This window comes from Rhinolophus ferrumequinum, chromosome 13 (assembly GCF_004115265.2).
Source record: "Rhinolophus ferrumequinum isolate MPI-CBG mRhiFer1 chromosome 13, mRhiFer1_v1.p, whole genome shotgun sequence".
NCBI classification, from domain to species: domain Eukaryota; kingdom Metazoa; phylum Chordata; class Mammalia; order Chiroptera; family Rhinolophidae; genus Rhinolophus; species Rhinolophus ferrumequinum.
The window spans coordinates 65,411,217-65,427,429 of NC_046296.1; the positions used below are offsets into that span (position 1 = coordinate 65,411,217).

At 52.0% G+C, this 16,213-nt stretch overlaps 1 protein-coding gene and 1 non-coding gene across 2 annotated transcripts in view; both read right to left on the reverse strand.

Annotated features, from left to right (window-relative positions):
• The window catches only part of HPCAL1 (hippocalcin like 1), a 90,386-nt gene that overhangs the window by 14,320 nt on the left and 59,853 nt on the right, over positions 1-16,213 (reverse strand). The window contains exon 2 of the mRNA XM_033125295.1: positions 5,957-6,044. The gene's annotated coding sequence lies outside the window, so the exon portion shown is untranslated. The remainder of the gene's footprint in view (positions 1-5,956; positions 6,045-16,213) is intronic.
• Positions 8,910-8,983, reverse strand: TRNAT-GGU (transfer RNA threonine (anticodon GGU)). The gene has a single exon. It is a non-coding gene; the product is annotated as a tRNA-Thr (tRNA).

Below are 16,213 nucleotides of genomic sequence, written 5' to 3' on the forward strand. Positions count from 1 at the left end.
TACACCGAGTTAGTTCCTGCACCAAGCCAGGCATGGTGCTTGGATACTGGGTGGCAGAAGAGGGAACACAGGAAGGCAGCATTCTAAGACAAACTGACAGACTCCAACTTTCAGGCCGGGTCCCAGGTTCCTTCCTGACCCTTTTCCCCAAGGACGTAAAGCTGAGTTCCATTAACCCAGGGCTCGGCTGGGAACAATCCCATAACCAAGTAGACCAGTGCCTGAAACACAGGAAGGACATGATAATTGATGACAGGAAGGAAGTCCCGGAAGGAGGAAGAGAAGTCCTGGCTGATGGGGCACTCCCTCCAGACAACCCCCAGCGCTTCCAAGGCTTCACAGGGGACCTGTGGCCCCTGGAGCACTGTCCAGTGTGCCCTTGAGAACCTACCTTCCTCACTGCCCCACTCACATCTGCAAATTTTCCATCAGAGACTTCCTGACCCAGATAGCGTCTAACTTCGGAAAAAGAGCCAGTTTTCTGGAGACGCTCTGAGGTTCTACAGCCCACAGAGCAAACTTTTATTCATTGAGCATCTTCCCAGTTGAGTACTTTTGAGCTAAAAATTTGCACATGAGGTCTGACAAGTGCAAGAATATTCAAGGGGTCAACAGGACAGAAAGTGTGGAATCTGGGCTGTCCCGGAAACCTGGGCTGTGTGCCTGGGACGGTGCTGGCTGCTTTGGGAAATGAGAAGGGCCAGTGTGGGTTTAGTGAGGGGCGGGCAACATGGAGGAGGAGAGCCCGTGTGGGCTCAGACCTGGCCCGGGAACCCTGACACAGGCAGGCGCCAGCCGGCAGCAAGATCTCGGGGACATGGCTGGATCATTCCTTCCTTCATTGTGGAGCTTCCCTCTGTCCCCACTGGGCACTGAGCAAAGACTGACTGACAGTGAAGGCACCCCCTTTTACCTCTGCCTTTCGTCTCCCCAGCCAGGTGGTGAGCCCAGGCTGGGTCTTGCTCACGAGACCCACACAGCACCTCACGCACAAACGTCCCCAGAGCAGAAGCTCAGGGATGCCAGAGGGCAGTCCTGCAGAAGGGCCAGGACAATAGTTTCCGTCCCCACTGATTCTACAGTGGATGGGAGGCCAAGTCAAGTCGTGTGTGCCTACTGTGTGTGTGTGTGTGCACGCACGCGCGTGCTTGCATGCGTGTTTGCCCTCAAACAGATCTGCCCTGTGGTTGAGGGAAGCCCACAGGAAGTGATATTGCAAAATCATCCCAAGTCACTCTAAAAATAACCCTCAACTTACAATATAGGAAGGATTTCCCCTTTCCTCGTGCCCTGCCTCAAACCACAGCAGTTTCCACTCAGCAGACTACTTCCGGAAGGCCAGGTAGAGGGCTCTCTGAGGGGCTCATCTAGGATCCGCAGACTAGTCAACACTTTGGGGGCCGCCAGTCCGACACCCAGAGGGGAGGTTAGCTGAGGTCATGCTCTCCTGGCCCCTTCTCCTGCAGAACCCCAAATCCCCATGCCCCTGTTAATCAACATCTTCAGAAGAGTTGTGGTTAAACAAATCCCTATGAGCAACCATTACCTTTGAAATGTGGGAGGAAGGGTCACTGTTTAAAGGACCTAGGAGGTCCATTGTGTAGTGCGATCTGGGCCACACTGAGTTGCTTGCTTATCACCTGTTTTCCTCGTTGGGTTAGTGTTTTGAGTGTCCTGCCCCTCAGATATGGTCCAACTGTTGGGCCCATTTCCTATCCCCCACTTGCGTGTCCCCTCTGGTGACACTGATCTTCTGGCTGCTCCTTCCCACCTCAGGCACACTCTGCCACCGGCCCTTTGCACGGACTGCTCCTCAGATATAAAATTGCTTCTTTGCCTCCTTAAGGTTTTTGCTCAGGGAACTTCTCAGTGAGGCCTTCCCTGAGTACTCTACACAACACTGAAGCCCCAACACATATTCTTTATCCCCCTTTCCTACTTCATTTTCTCTATATATTTTATTGAGTTCATTGTCTCTCTTTCCCCAACTAGAAGGCAAGGTTCCTGGAACCAGGCTTTATTCTGGCTTATTCTCCATTGGAAGCCCAGAGCCTGGAAGCTTCCCGGCACAGAGTGTGTGCTCAGTAAACATTTGTTGAGTCAATGAATGCATAACTGCTGGGAGGAAGCTGGGACGCATAGCCTGAGCACACAGGTGCCTCCTCTGCAGTGCCTGGGGTCAAGGTGGGCAGAAATGGAGGACGCAAGAACACACCCTGCTGTCCATCACCAAGCAGGGAGGGGCAGCGATCGAGCAGGGGTCCTCCCATTTATCCTCACCTGACCCAGGACATCCATGGCCAAGGATGTTCATATGCTAGAAATACCATCTGCTTCCCAGAGTTCCTCATCTCTTCGTGGTGGTGGTGGGGCAGGGAGGGGTTACTGAGTGTTTGCTGTGTGTGCACTGAAATACCCAGGGGGCCTCAGGAAGGGAAGAGACACCACAGACCACCTCTTCTGCCCATTTTGGACCCCTCCACCTACTCCAGCATCCTGACACCTGGCCACCAGCCTCAGCAGGACCCCACCTGGCCATGTGCCTCTCCCATGCATCTGTGCCAGCCCATGTGCCACTATCTGGGCCATGGGCATGCAGGTGAAGTCCAGGTAACACAGAGCCCGGTTTTCTCCCTCCCCTTTCTCAGCTCCAGCAGGGCTGGTGGAAGGAGATCGGATTACAGTTGACCCTTGAACAACACGGGTTTGAACTGTACGTGTCTACTTACACGCATGCCTTTTTTTCAATAAATACACAGTTGGCTCAGCGTATCCCTGGGTTTCACATTCCTGTTTTCAACCAATTGTGGATTGAAAACAGTGTGGTTTTTTATTAGTTTCAGGTGTACAGCGTATTTTGCTCTGCGGTTGGGAATCGTGGATGTGGAGAGTTGATGGTATACATCGATCCACACCATTTTATATAAGGGACTTGAGCATCTGCAGATTTGGGTATCCACAGGGCGGAGGGAGGAGGGTGGTCCTGGAACCAATCCCCTGTGGACACTGACGGATGACTGTAGTTAAGTTTTGGGGGAGTCAAAAGTTATACATCAATTTTTGACTGTACAGTGGGTCAGTGTCCCTAACACCAAGTTGGTCAAGGGTCAACTGTAGTGAAAGCAGCACCTTACACATGCCGTGGGTCTGTTTTCTTTGGGGAGAAAAGCCAGGAGACCTACCACTAAGCTGTCCCGGAGGCAGAGGCCCCCACCTGGATCTCTGGTCCCAACCCGGCCAGCACTTTCACAAAGATGAGCAGGAGACAGAGAAGGAAGGACCCGTGGTGGGAGAAACACCCCTCCCTCAGGAAGACCAAGGCAGAAGGCACAGCCCTACCATCCAAGCAAGAGAGACAGGAAAGCCCCACCCCGGGGAGGTCGCTTCCAGGGGGACAGTCTACAGGGAGGAGCGCACTAGGCCCTGGAAGTGTGTGAGGGTGTGACAGCAACTATGCCCAGGGCCTGCTGGGCGCCTGTCCACTGACCTGCTGGGCGCCTGTCCACTGACCTGTGGAGCCTCACATCTGTTGTGGGCCCTTAACTGGAACTGGCAACTGGCACCTGTCCCCCCCGCGCCGTCCCCCAGGCACACCAGCTGCCATGCCGGGCACTTGGCAACCTGTGAGAGTAAGGTGGTGACACCTCAACAGGTTCTGGAGCCAAATCTCAGCCTCATAGCTGAGCGCTAAAAGGTGATTCCTTCTGGGTGGGAAGATGAGAATTAGAAAGAGGTGTCCCCTGCTTCTGAGGCCTAGAAAATTCCAGATCTTCTGTGAGGGCTCCTGGGCTGGGCTGAGACCCCAGGGCCCTTCCTCCAAGCCCTCCCCGGGCTGCCTCCGCCCTAGCTCACATCCCTGGCCTCAGATACAGCTCACAGTACTGAGGGTGGGCAGGGCAGGTGACTAAAACTGGTCATTGTCACGATTGCTGGATGACTAGGAGAAGGAAGAGAAGGTGTGGGCCCCCCACCCCCTGCCCCAGGCACCACAAGGGAAACCTTATTCTCAGCTCTAATCTTACATCCACCCTGGAGAGGGAGGCGTGATTAAACCTCTCCTGGATGAGAGCTGGGGGAGGGTGTTAAGTGGCCCAGTGAGATCAGAATGCACAAATCCAAGGTCAGAGGCCTTTCTCCCACCCACGACCTAGCTCCTCCCTTGGGAAGGGAACTGAACAGCTCAAGAAGAGACACCATGGCGGCTGGATTCTCTGCCCGCACAGTCTTGTTCATACAGCCAGAGGCGATGAGGGTCACAGAGGAGCCCTACAGAGTGCCTCTAAAGGACAGAGGACAGGCTGTCAGCTCAGCCCCAGGGTGAGGAGGGCTTTGAGGAAGGATGACACCCCGAGCTCAGTTGTACGGGACAGACGAGAGTGGGTCGGGCTAATGAAGGGAAAGGGGGCCCAGGCAGAGGGCCCAGCTGAGCAAAGGCCCGGGCCCTGGATGACACAGTCAGGCATTACTACACTTTGCTTTCACTGGAGCCTCTCTTGAACCCAAAGCAGGCAGTGGCTTGAGATGCGGCCAGGACACTGGTGGATTCAAGCAGACCAAGGGCTTGGACGTCATGCTTGTTAGGTCAGCTACGGGCATGGTCAAAGCGGCCAGGAGCCAAGTCAGACCCCTCCTCGCATGACAGAAACTGGGGCCCCTGGTGCTTCCCCGAAAAGGCAGCAGACCTTTGGTGCGATAAACAACTCCGGATGCAGCCACTCGCGCCCGATCTGCGCTGGGGGGCCTGCCCGACTGCCACCTCACTCAGCCAACCCCCACCCCAAAAATCGCATATATGCCTCCCTAGCTCTGCCCTGGGCGCGACGTCACCGGCCTCATCTGCGGACCGGTGAACCTCGCCTGGGAGCGCAGAATAAAGCACTCACCTTTCTCCACCCGCCTGACTCTCTTAGCCTCATTATCTCACTGCAAGCCTTACAATGCTAATTACTTTGGACTTGAGTAGCCAGGCAGCAGGGCTCCAGGTTTGAGGTCCAGGCCTAGTTAGGGCCTTGCCATAACGGAGGGTGATGGGGCTATCGGTGAGAAAGAGGTTCCTCGGGTCAGTCCTTTGGGCAGATGGGAAAGTCAGCACACTAGCGGGGCTGGAGGAAAAACTGGGGGTCTGGGGTGTTTGAACCCAAGCTTTCAGAGCTAGGGAGGGGAGGCAAGGGGAGGGACAGGCTGGGGAGGGAGGCTTAGCCCTGGGACCCTGGCACCTCTAGAAGAATGGGGGGTCTTGGTGGAGGGGACACAGGGGTAGGATACAGGACACCAGAGGTTTTTCTTAGAGGTCGGAGGCCCACCTACTTCCCACCTGTAACCAGGTTCCAACGGGAGCCCACTACAGGGCACTTCATCCCTGCAGGCTCTGGTTTGGGGATGAACGGGAGTCGATTCACCCAGAAGGGGGCCCCCAAGAGTCTCGTGGGAGGGGCCCAGGGTCACAGGGATGAGGGCTGGGGACACTGGGACCTCCAACCACACTACCCACCATGGCAACTCTTTCTCTTTTAGGGGGGTGGGTAGGGGCCTGGGAGATGGAGCTTTCAGGGATGGCAGCGGGGCTGGGAGGGGAATGATGAGAAACAGAAAGTGTCCCCTCTGCCCTCCTCCCGTAGTGTCCTTCTCAAAGTGCACCCTTTATACTTCTGATGCCCTAATTCTCACTAGATACCTCCCAAAACCAAAGCACCCAAGGTCGAACGATTCACCCAGACAGACCTGACCAATGAGAGAACCGAGGTTACTGCGGTGCCTGGGTGGGTCTTTTCATCCACCAGCCTGCTTCCTGACCCATCCCATGGGGCACTGGGCAGACTGTCTCCCTACTCTCAGTCTTCCCTGCTCTTTCCACTGAGCTGGGTCAGGTCTCCACAAGCTGGCATTGGGGCAGAACCCCATAGAGATGTAGAGACCCCCTGCCCCCAGACCCATCTGGCTTCCCGGAGTAACTTACCTAAGACCAAGTGGAGGTGGAGACAGAACAGGTATCAGAACTTCCAGGGGCTGGTTGCACGTCCTTGTCTGGGCCACTAGACCACGCCCTGGAAGAGAGGACCAAGAGTCACACGGGGTGTGAACACCCAGCCCCAGAGCCCGCTGCCTTTCTCTCCAGTTGCTTCCGTGTACCTGTGGGGGGTGGGGGGAACCACAGCTTATGTGAGTCCCACGCTAAGCACAGAAAACTGGCTCCCGGCCTTGGTCCAGCAGATCAGGGCAGGGGCCATGACATGTGCACCCGCTGCACCAGGAAGGAGGGCAGGCCATCAGTACTGACGCGAGAAGCCCCCCAGTGAGATGCTGGCCACCCCTCGGGTGAGGTGTGACCTGTGGTCTCTGTAGTCTGCAACCCGGGTTTAAGTGCTGGCAGCATCACTGAGTCACTGTGGTCCGTCACACCACTGCCTGTGGCCTTCCTAACTCTCCAACCCATAGGGTCACTGTAAGGGCCACATGGGGGCTTCACAACATGACCTGACACAGGGCAGGCCCTCAGGAGTGTCCACAGCCAAGCTCCGGCCCCTGCATGACCAGACAGTCACAAGGCATCGTGAGCAACATGCTCAGTGACCAGCTCAGTGACAGGTGTCCATGCAGCCCCATGGACACCTTCTCTCACAGCCCATCCGTCTCACCGAGACACACATCACGCTTACTAGGAAAGCACTGGGTGGTGGGGAGAGCAGAGAAACTCTGGTCCCAGGTGTGCCTCTGCTCTCCACCTTCAGTTTCCCCATCTGTGACAAAGGGGGTGAGCTGAAGCCCCTGGGAGGCTGGGCCAGCTCTGACACCAGGAGAGACCATCATTCTTGAGGACTTGACGGCTCTGTCTTGCAAGCTGCCTGGGAACAGTCCATTAACTCGAATTGCAAATTTCCTCCTGGCTCTATCTCTAAGCCACAGGGGCTCCAGGGCCACCAGCTTTCGTGTGACAGATAAAGATTATAGTCATTGCTGGAGACGGAATCAAGTAGCAGAAGTCATTATGCAGAAATAATTATGTTGAGCTATGTCTGGTTGCTCCTGATTTCTGTCTAGCAATTGTCATACAAATAGTCACGCCTCTTCTCCAGGAGAGAAACTGCGGAGGCCTGGGTGATTCAAACAGACCTGCTGAGCACAATTCTATGGCTCCAAATCCTCCAGCCAGGTGGGGCATCGGCATCCTGGGGTAAGGTCCTCTGTGACATCCCTTCCCTGAGCCCTTGGGAAGGAGGAGACGTAGAAGACAAAGCCCCTGGGAGAGGGCACACTCCCAAACTCACCCACCTGCGCCCACTGGACCCACCTTCAAAGCCCGATTCCTAAGTCACTTTCTCCGTCAGGCACTTCCTGACACCCCGACCTCCCAGCCCTTTGTTCATGTTAGCCCTAAGGCACCTCCCTCCCTTAGGTTTGGGGTCTCTGGGGAGTGACTTGGGCAGTGACCAGCTCTGATTCATTCTTGTACTTCTGCTCCCAGCATAGAGCAGGGCCTCGGGAGAGCAGCGAGGGGGACAGAAGAAAGGGCTGTATGGTCGGACTCCCCAGGCTCAAATTCTGGCTCTACTATTTCCGAGATGTGTGACCCTGGACCATTATTCAACTTCCTAGTATGTAAAATGGAGATAATAACCCTATCTAGTTCATCAAGTTCTTGTAAAGATTAAATGAGCTAATGCCTAAAAAAAAATGCTTGGCACGTAGGAAGAACTCAGTATATGTCAGCAGTGACTGAAAGAGCAAAGACAGGCCTTGAAAACATGCTTGTAAGAATGTAAGCCAACTAGAAAAACATAAACTACTGAAACTAACTCAAGAAGAAATAGACAATCTGAAATAAAGGAATACAGTGGACCCTTAAACAAAGCAGGTGTTAGGAGTACTGACCCCCATGCACTCGAAAACCTGTGTATAACTTTGACTCCCCCAAAACTTAACTACTAATAGCCCACTGTTGACCAGAAGCCTTACCAATAACAAAAACAGCTGATTAACATGTATTTTGCATGTTATACATATTATATATTGCATTCTTACAATAAAGTAAGCTAGAGAAGAGAAAATGTTATTAAGAAAATCATAAGGAAGAGAAAATACATTTCCATACTGTACCATAAGTTTGTATCGTCTGCTTACATGATCAGTAAGATTGCTGGATACAAGATCAGTATACAAAACTCAATTGTATTTCTATACACTTGCAATGAAATTAAGAAAACAATTCTATTAGCAATCAAATCAAATAATAAAATACTTAGGAATAAATTCAACAAAAGAAGTATAACACTTACACTCTCTGAAAACTATAAAACACTGTTGAAAAAATTTTTTTAAGATCTAATTAATTTGGAAAATATCCCATGTTCATGGATCAGAAGACTTACCATTGTTAAGATGGCAATATTCCCCACACTATAGATTCCCTAATCTATAGATTTAATGCATTTCCCAGCTTACTCCTTTGTAGAAATTGACAAGCTGATTTTAAAATTCACAGGAAATGGCTGAGGACCCAGAAGAGCCAAAACAATCTAGAAAAAGAACAAAGTAGGATTCACACCTCTCAATTTCAAAACTTACTACAAAGCAGTATTAATCAAGACAGGGTGATACAAGCAAAAGAATAGATATATAGATCAATGAAATAGAATTGAGAATCCAGAAATAAACTCACATATCAACTGATTTTCAACAAGTGTGCCAAAACCATCCAACAGGGAAAGAATCTTTTCTCAACAAATGCTGTTGGGTCAACTGGATAACTACATGCAAAAGAACGAAGCTGGACCCTCACCTCACAACATATACAAAAATTAACTCAAAATGGATCAGAGACTCAAAATGTAAGAGCTAAAACTGTAAAACTCTTAGAAGAAAACATAGAGGTAAACCTTCTTTTTTTTTTTTAAGGAGGGCACAGCTCACAGTGGCCCATGCAGGGATCGAACCGGCAACCTTGGTGCTACCAGCACCACACTCTAACCAACTGAGCTAACCGGCCACCCCTAGAGGTACATCTTCAAGATCTTGGAGTTGGCAAAAGATTCTTTGGTATTATGCCAAAAGCCCAACGACCAAAGAAAAGATAGATAAATGGGACATTATTGAAATTTAAAACATGTACTTCAAAGGACACAATCAAGAATATGAAAACACAACCCACAAAATGAGTGAAAATATTTGCAAATCATACATCTAGTAAGGGACTTGTATCTAGAATACATAAAGAACACTCATAACTCAATAGAAAGACAAATAGCACAACTGAAAATGGGCAAAGGACTTGAATAGAGATGTTTCCAAAGAAAATAGGCCAATAAATACATGAAAAGATGTTCAATATCATTAGTTACTAGAGAAACGCAAATGAAAAGCACAATGAGACACCACTGCACACCTACTAAGATTTCTAGAAAAAGTCAGATTAATACAAGTGTCGGTGAGGATTTGGAGAAATTGGACCCCTCATATACTGCTGTTGGGAATGTAAGTGATGTAACCACTTTGGAAAACAGTCCTCAAAAGATCAAACATATAGTTCTCATATCACCCAGAAACGCAAGAGAAATGAAAAAATATGTCCACACAGAAACCGTACACAATGTTCATAGCAACTTTATTCACAAAAACCAAAAGGTACAAACAACCCAAATGTCCATCAACAGGTGAATGGATAAACAAAATGTGATATAGTCATACAATGGAATATATTCAGCCATAGGAAGAAATGAGGTAGGGACACAGGCTACAACATAGACGAGCCTTGAAAACACTATGCTAAGTGAGGAAGCCAAACACAAAAGGGCAAACACTGCATGGTTCCATTACATGAAACGGTGCAGAATAGGAAATCTAAAAGACAGAAAGCAGATTAGTGGTTTCTTAGGGCTGAGGGGAAGGGGAGAGGGGACTCGGAGGTGATAGCTAAAGGGTATGGGGTTCCCTTTGGGGATAATAGAAATATTCTAAAATCGACTGTAGTGATGGGTGCACTTATGTGAGATGCACTGAAAACCACTGCGTGGTTACTTTGAGGGAATTGTATGGTATGCGACTTACGTCTCATTGACGTTGTGTTTTTAAAAAAGGAGTTTCAGCCAATGTTCCTACACTTCTTGACAGAAGGGCAAAGAGCCGGTCACAGGAGCAGAGAGGCAAACCGCAGGGTTCCCCGGTGCTGCCACCAGGGGCATACGGGCCCCAGCTCTCAACACCCCAGCTGACCACGAGAACCTGGCAGCCTGCAATCCAGGGGCATGGCTGAGCGCATGACGTGAGTGGAAGGTGCAGGGACACCGGCCCCACTTTTGAGGAGCCCACAGCCCAGGGGGTACTCTCTGGTGTGTGCCAGATGTCAGGGGTGGGCAGTCAGATACAAGCTGCAGGTGTCTCTCTGCGTTCGAGGGGGTGATCCAATCCACCGGGGAGGGGGACAGTCCCTCAGGATATATGCTCAGTCTGGTCCGTAAGGACGTTCCGTTGAACTCTCAGCTCAGTTCCTGAAATGGCCCAGACAGCCAGGTCACCACCTAAGTAGTTACCATTCTAGTGCCATATCCGGGGTCAGTTCCTCCTGTAGTGGCCCAGGCCGGGAGAGGCTCATTGCCCCTCATCTTTGCTGGCCAGCCCTTGAGAAAGGCAGCTGGAAAAGCGTCTTCTCGGCTGGACACGTGGCGCCCACATTGACTATCCTGCCCGCTCACACCAGGGCAGATGTGTGCTCGAGAGATGACAAATTCTTTTAATATATCCTGAAACCCAACTTAATTAGGAAGCAAAGTGCCTGAGGACAAAAATATAGTGGGGTCTGGAGTGAAAGACAGATGGTCTGGGGATTCTGACGACCCCACATAACGAGGACAGTTGCTTGCAGAATACTTTCACACACAGATGTTTTGCACAACAACGACTCTTCGTGGTGGCACTTTCTACCCGATTCAAGACCTGAGTTAGAGGGGGCTATGTGTCAGCAGGAGTGGGGCCCAATCTGGGAACAGCCACAGGACACACTGTGGACGCCAAGAAATGCAGCTGAGACCAGCGGGCTACAAGCTTCCCAAAAGGGGGCAGGCCTGGAGAGTACACCCAGGGCAACAGCGCACCAACCGGAGCCCTGTGTGGCCACGACCATCACCCGCGGTCACCTGGGGCACTGGGCGCTGGCCGACCACACTTCTGACTTCCAGGCAGTGGGCGTGTCTTACTGTAACTCCCACGTCCTCGCCCACTGTTAGTGTATTTGAGCTCTCGTCACAAAACCAAGGACCCTCCAACCACTTTGAGAAACTGTTTAGCGTATTTATTAACGATGACCACCCCTCCCGCCATGAAACTGGAATTCGACTCCTTGCTCTGTCCCCACCAGAAAAATGGACCTTTCCACGAAAGACATGTGCACGAGTGCTCATGGCTGCATGGTTGGTAGTAGCCCCACTGGGAACTATCCCAGTGTCCGTCTGCAACAGATGGAGAGACCTGCAGTGTGTCCATGCAATGAAGACCACAGAGAAATCAGAATGAACCTCTACTACACGCAACACGCGTGACTGTCCAAACATAATGCTGAGTGAAACGGCCGGACCCAAAAGGTTATATACTGTGTGGTTCCATTTATGAAAACAGGCAAAATGAAGGTGGTGATTTGAAGCAAGACAGTGGCTACCCTTGGTGGAGGGTAATGACTTAGCAGGGGACATGGGAGGGCTTCTGGGTGCTGGGTACACAGGTCTGCTCACTTTGTGAGAATGTAACAAGTTGTACACTTATAACCGGTGCACTTTAATGTATGCAAGTTAGACTTCATAAAAAATTAAAGGAAGAAAGCAAAGCACTCACTGTGATTCCTGTATCCATCCCCTGCCCTGGCTGTGCCCGACCCAGGCTGAGGACGGGTGGTAAGGCGTTCACATTTTATTTTAAGCACAATTGCTGTAGAAGAACATTGAAAAACAGACAGGGCTACAAGATCCAGACTCCCCTGGAATGCAGCCTGCACATCAACAGCCCCGAAGCAGGCGTCCAGGGCCTGGGGGTGTAAGGCAAGTTCCCTCCGAAGCCACTCGCTCAGTAGCTGACAAAGCGCGCGGAGCTCGGCTGCCTATCTGTGATACAGGAATAAGTCATCTGAAAAACACAAATAAATTATTCATTCCCCACAAATGAGCAGCCTCTGGATTCCTGCACCAGCCACCGCATCACAAACACCCAAAGCCTCAGTGAATCCCATTAGCAGCACGGAACAGAGGTCAGACACCGGATTTCGCTGTCACCCCGTGATCTGCCCACACTGTTTTCCATCCTGCGTTACGAGTGAAATCAATGTAGCATCAAGTGGAAAATCACAGCCAGCCCGGCCAGCCCGGGAGACACAGGGCTCCAGCACACGACGCATGTGCCCACAAGGACGCAGTTCTCAGAAGCCGCCTTTCACCCACTGCCTCCCGAGTGCCCCCTCTGGGGTCTGGGTCATGTTCCCAGTCAGGGAGACAAGCCTGGAGTCCACCAATTGCCAGAACGCAGATTCCTGGGCCCAGATGACCTCCGGGGCTCAGGGCACTGCATTTCGGAAAAGCTCCTGGAGCAAAGGCCACCAGGAGGAAAGGCTCAGGTCCCAGGGTCACCCCCCGGATCAATCACAGTACAGCTGGCCTGGCACCTCATGCAGCCTGAGGTCAGGGTCTTGGCCTCTGGGGCCCCAGGTGCAACAGGGGCTTTTTGGGAGAATGACAGGAAAAAAAACATTTGCAAAGCAACTTTCACACACTAGAGCTCAGCAGGGCCACTCAAGCAGGGTTTTGCATAGCCTCTCACAGTCTCCACTTAATTCGTATATGTCTTTGATGCCAGTCTGTTCTGCTCACTCGACAACTGAGAAGAACAGCCTGGGAGGTTTTTCAAAGAGCGCCAAGCTCTAGCCCACCAACAGGCTACTTCCTCTCCTTAGAACCTCGGTCCCTTCAGATCCCAGTTCACATCCTCCCTCGGGGATGGCCGCCAACTCCCAGCCCCTCACTTTTACAGCACTGCATGGCTGCCCTTCATCGCACTGTGCTGGGATTCGTGATTTGTGCCTGGAGCCCCACAAGGGGAGTGACAGCAGAGGGGACGGGTCTTACCCAGGGCCCAGCTGACCACTTGGCACAGAGCAGCATGGTCAGCGAGGGGGCGGAAATGCTGAGCAGGTGAGTCAATGCAAACCACGCCGCTGGTGTTTAACTGAGAGCTTCCTCCTTGCAGAGTCGTCCCATGTGACATGAGGGGGCGGGCTTTGTCCTCCGTCCCTGTCCTTCCACTAGGGGTCTTCTGCCAAAACAACACTTGCAGGCTTCCAGCCTCTCGCATGCTCCTTTCTGACCCAACTAAAGAAGGAAATGACCTTCCAGCCTGGGTGCCCGCTCTCTCCCCTGCACCCTGAGAGTGGAGCTCGGCAGTTGCTCAGCTGTCTGGCTCTGATTGCAAGCAAGTAGCAGGAAGCTGCTTCTGGCCATAGGGCGAGCCTGCCCACCCAGAACTACCAGCAAAGAGGCGCACGCTTGCGCACACGTGTGCGTATATGTGTGTGTGTGCACATGTACACACACATAACTTAGTGGTTCTCCATGGGGGGTGCTTTGCTCCCCTGGAACATTGGCTGTGTCTGGAGACCTTCTGGTTTATCACAACTAGGGTCCAGGGGTCATCTCTTGGCATCTAATTGGTGGGGGCTGAGAAGGCTGCTAAGGAAGCACCCACAGTGCACAGGTCGCCCTCCCACCCCAACAAAGAACGCAGCCCCTAACTTCAACAGTGCCGAGGGTGAGCGACCCTGACGGAAACCCTTTCTTGCCCTGTGTCATCTCTTAAGTACGTCTCAGCTGGTGACAGAAGCTAGTGGCAAGGGGAGTGCTGATGGAAGCTCACCCCATTCTCAAGTACAGGGTCCCAGTCCTGCGAGGGTACAGTGCTTCCCGCTCACCTGGTGCTCTGGAACGTCTTACCCAGGAAGCCCTGCACACCACAGGCTTCGCTTAAACAAGGAGGGGCTCTAGGCAACGGAGTTTCAAGTGTTCAGGAAGAGTGTCCAGGGCTCTGCGGTGTGGACAGCGGAAAAAGGCGGCTGCTGTTTTGTGGAGACCACAGGTGGTGGGGGCAGGAGGACAGTGTTTTAGGAAGCCCAGCCCTCAGGGTAGCAATTTGCAGGTGGCCTTTTACTTATGAGCCCTTTCTTTAAGATCACACAGGACAATGTCTTTTCTGCAGGCCAAAGTCTCAGATGTTCTATTGGTTTTGGTGGCACAGGGAACCTCGGCAGAAGTTTATACAGAGGATGGTAGGACACCCCGAGTTGTTCAGAGGAAAGGCAGGCTGACAAATACAGTCCCTTAGTCCAAAAGATCAGAGTCCACACCCGATGCCAGACCATGAGGGGGCTGGAACGATCCACCAGTGTCCATTACAGTCTAGAGAGAGCGTCACGTCACTTTGTCACTTAATCCTCCCTACGTGGAAACCCAGGTCCAGAAAGGTAGGAGATTTAAGGAAGTTACCAAATGGGAAAGGAGATTGGAAGTCCCTGGGCAAGACTTCTGCTGGGGCTCAGCTGACTCGTGCCTGGCTTGTTGGTTGTTCAAAGCACATTAGATCCTTAAGGAATCCTTTAAGAGTCCTTAGGCAGCTCCTTGCGTCAGTCCAGGGCTTACCTGGTATGCACAGCACCTCCCAGGTGCGACCCACCTCAGGGGCACCTGGACAGCTCAGACGGAGGGCAGCAGGCCTCCAGTTCTGCTCACTTGCCCCCACAGGTCTTGGGGGCTGCCTCTGTCCTGCACACGCACTGACCCAGTTGACCCAGGCCAACCAAGATGCCCAGTGGTTGCCACATTCGACCCTTCTCGTCAGGGGAAAGGGCTGGTCTTTGAGCTAAAGTGGAAGTCTCATTTATGCAGCCTTTTCTTATTTAAAATACATTTATGTGCCAGGCATTGCCCTATGTGTTACAGATGTAACAGTGAACCCAAACAACTCCTGTTTTCAAGGATTTCACATAAGTGCCCCAGGAGATGACAGGGCAAAGTGACACAGGCTGTTGGGGGCGGGGGCGGTTAACACTGAGAGGCCTACAGTCCTACCCAAGGATCTGGGAAGGCTTCTAGGAGGAGGTGACATCTAAACAGAGACCTGAAGGACGAACAAGAGCCATGCAAAGAGAAAGAGAGAGAGGAAAAACAAAAACAAACAATGCGGACAGGTTAGGTGTAAGAAGCAGCCTTGCCAGGGACTTCCCAAGAAGCAGCCTCACCCAGCCAAGAGCAGGCACTCCAGTGAGGCACCACAGAGACGAGTGGGCAGCTGCGGTCAGCACCCCCAGCTCCAACGTGAAAGGTACCTAATCAGTTCACAGCCGGGGCCTTCGACCAGGTGCCTTCAAGCTTGTCCCAGCAGAGCTGGTCTGGATGGAAAAAGCCCAGGGGCCGGTCCTATTAAAATGCAAACAGCAAACACCCATCCACCCCCACCCTGCCCACAGCTGTACCCCTGCGTGAACACTCTCTGACTCTCATGGCCAGTGTGCCCACTAAGAGGGCAGGCTGAAACTGGGGCTTTTCCGCCGACCTGTCCACACACCTCTCGTCATCCCCAGACCAGACCTCGTGCACATCCTGACTGAGAGCTGGATTTTTGTTTTAATTGCAAATTTACCATGGACAAGGGAAAAGCAGCCCCAGAGTTGCACAACCAGCTTTCATACACCTCTTCAGTGCTGTAGGCACTTGTGCAATTAAAACTATGCGGAGATTTCCAAGGTGATTACAATTCCTGACTGGACCTCCAGGTGGACCGGGGCAGGCAGTCCACCTTCCCTTACAAGAGGCACACCTGGGCCCAAAGGACCCACAGCCGGGTCCACCCAATTGCAGCTCAGGGGCTGCAGTAGAGCCTGCGTGGACCGAGTACAGAAGAGCTGTGTGTGCACCAGCCTCCCACATCGTTGGTTTTCTTCTGCAACCTGTACACTCATAAATGAACGACTGTACTTAAAGTGCAGCGCCTGCCTTCAACCCTGTTAGATTTCGTCTTATTTTCAGTTCATCACTTCAGCCTACCAGAGGTTCTGCAATTTAAGAGCTCTCCAGTTTTATCTTCAGTCAACCCGACATACATGTCACTCATATAAAGTGGTGGACAAAAGTGCTGTCACGGTCAGGGCAAAGCCACAGGACCCCTATGGAGAGTCCAGGGGCAGCCATCATTC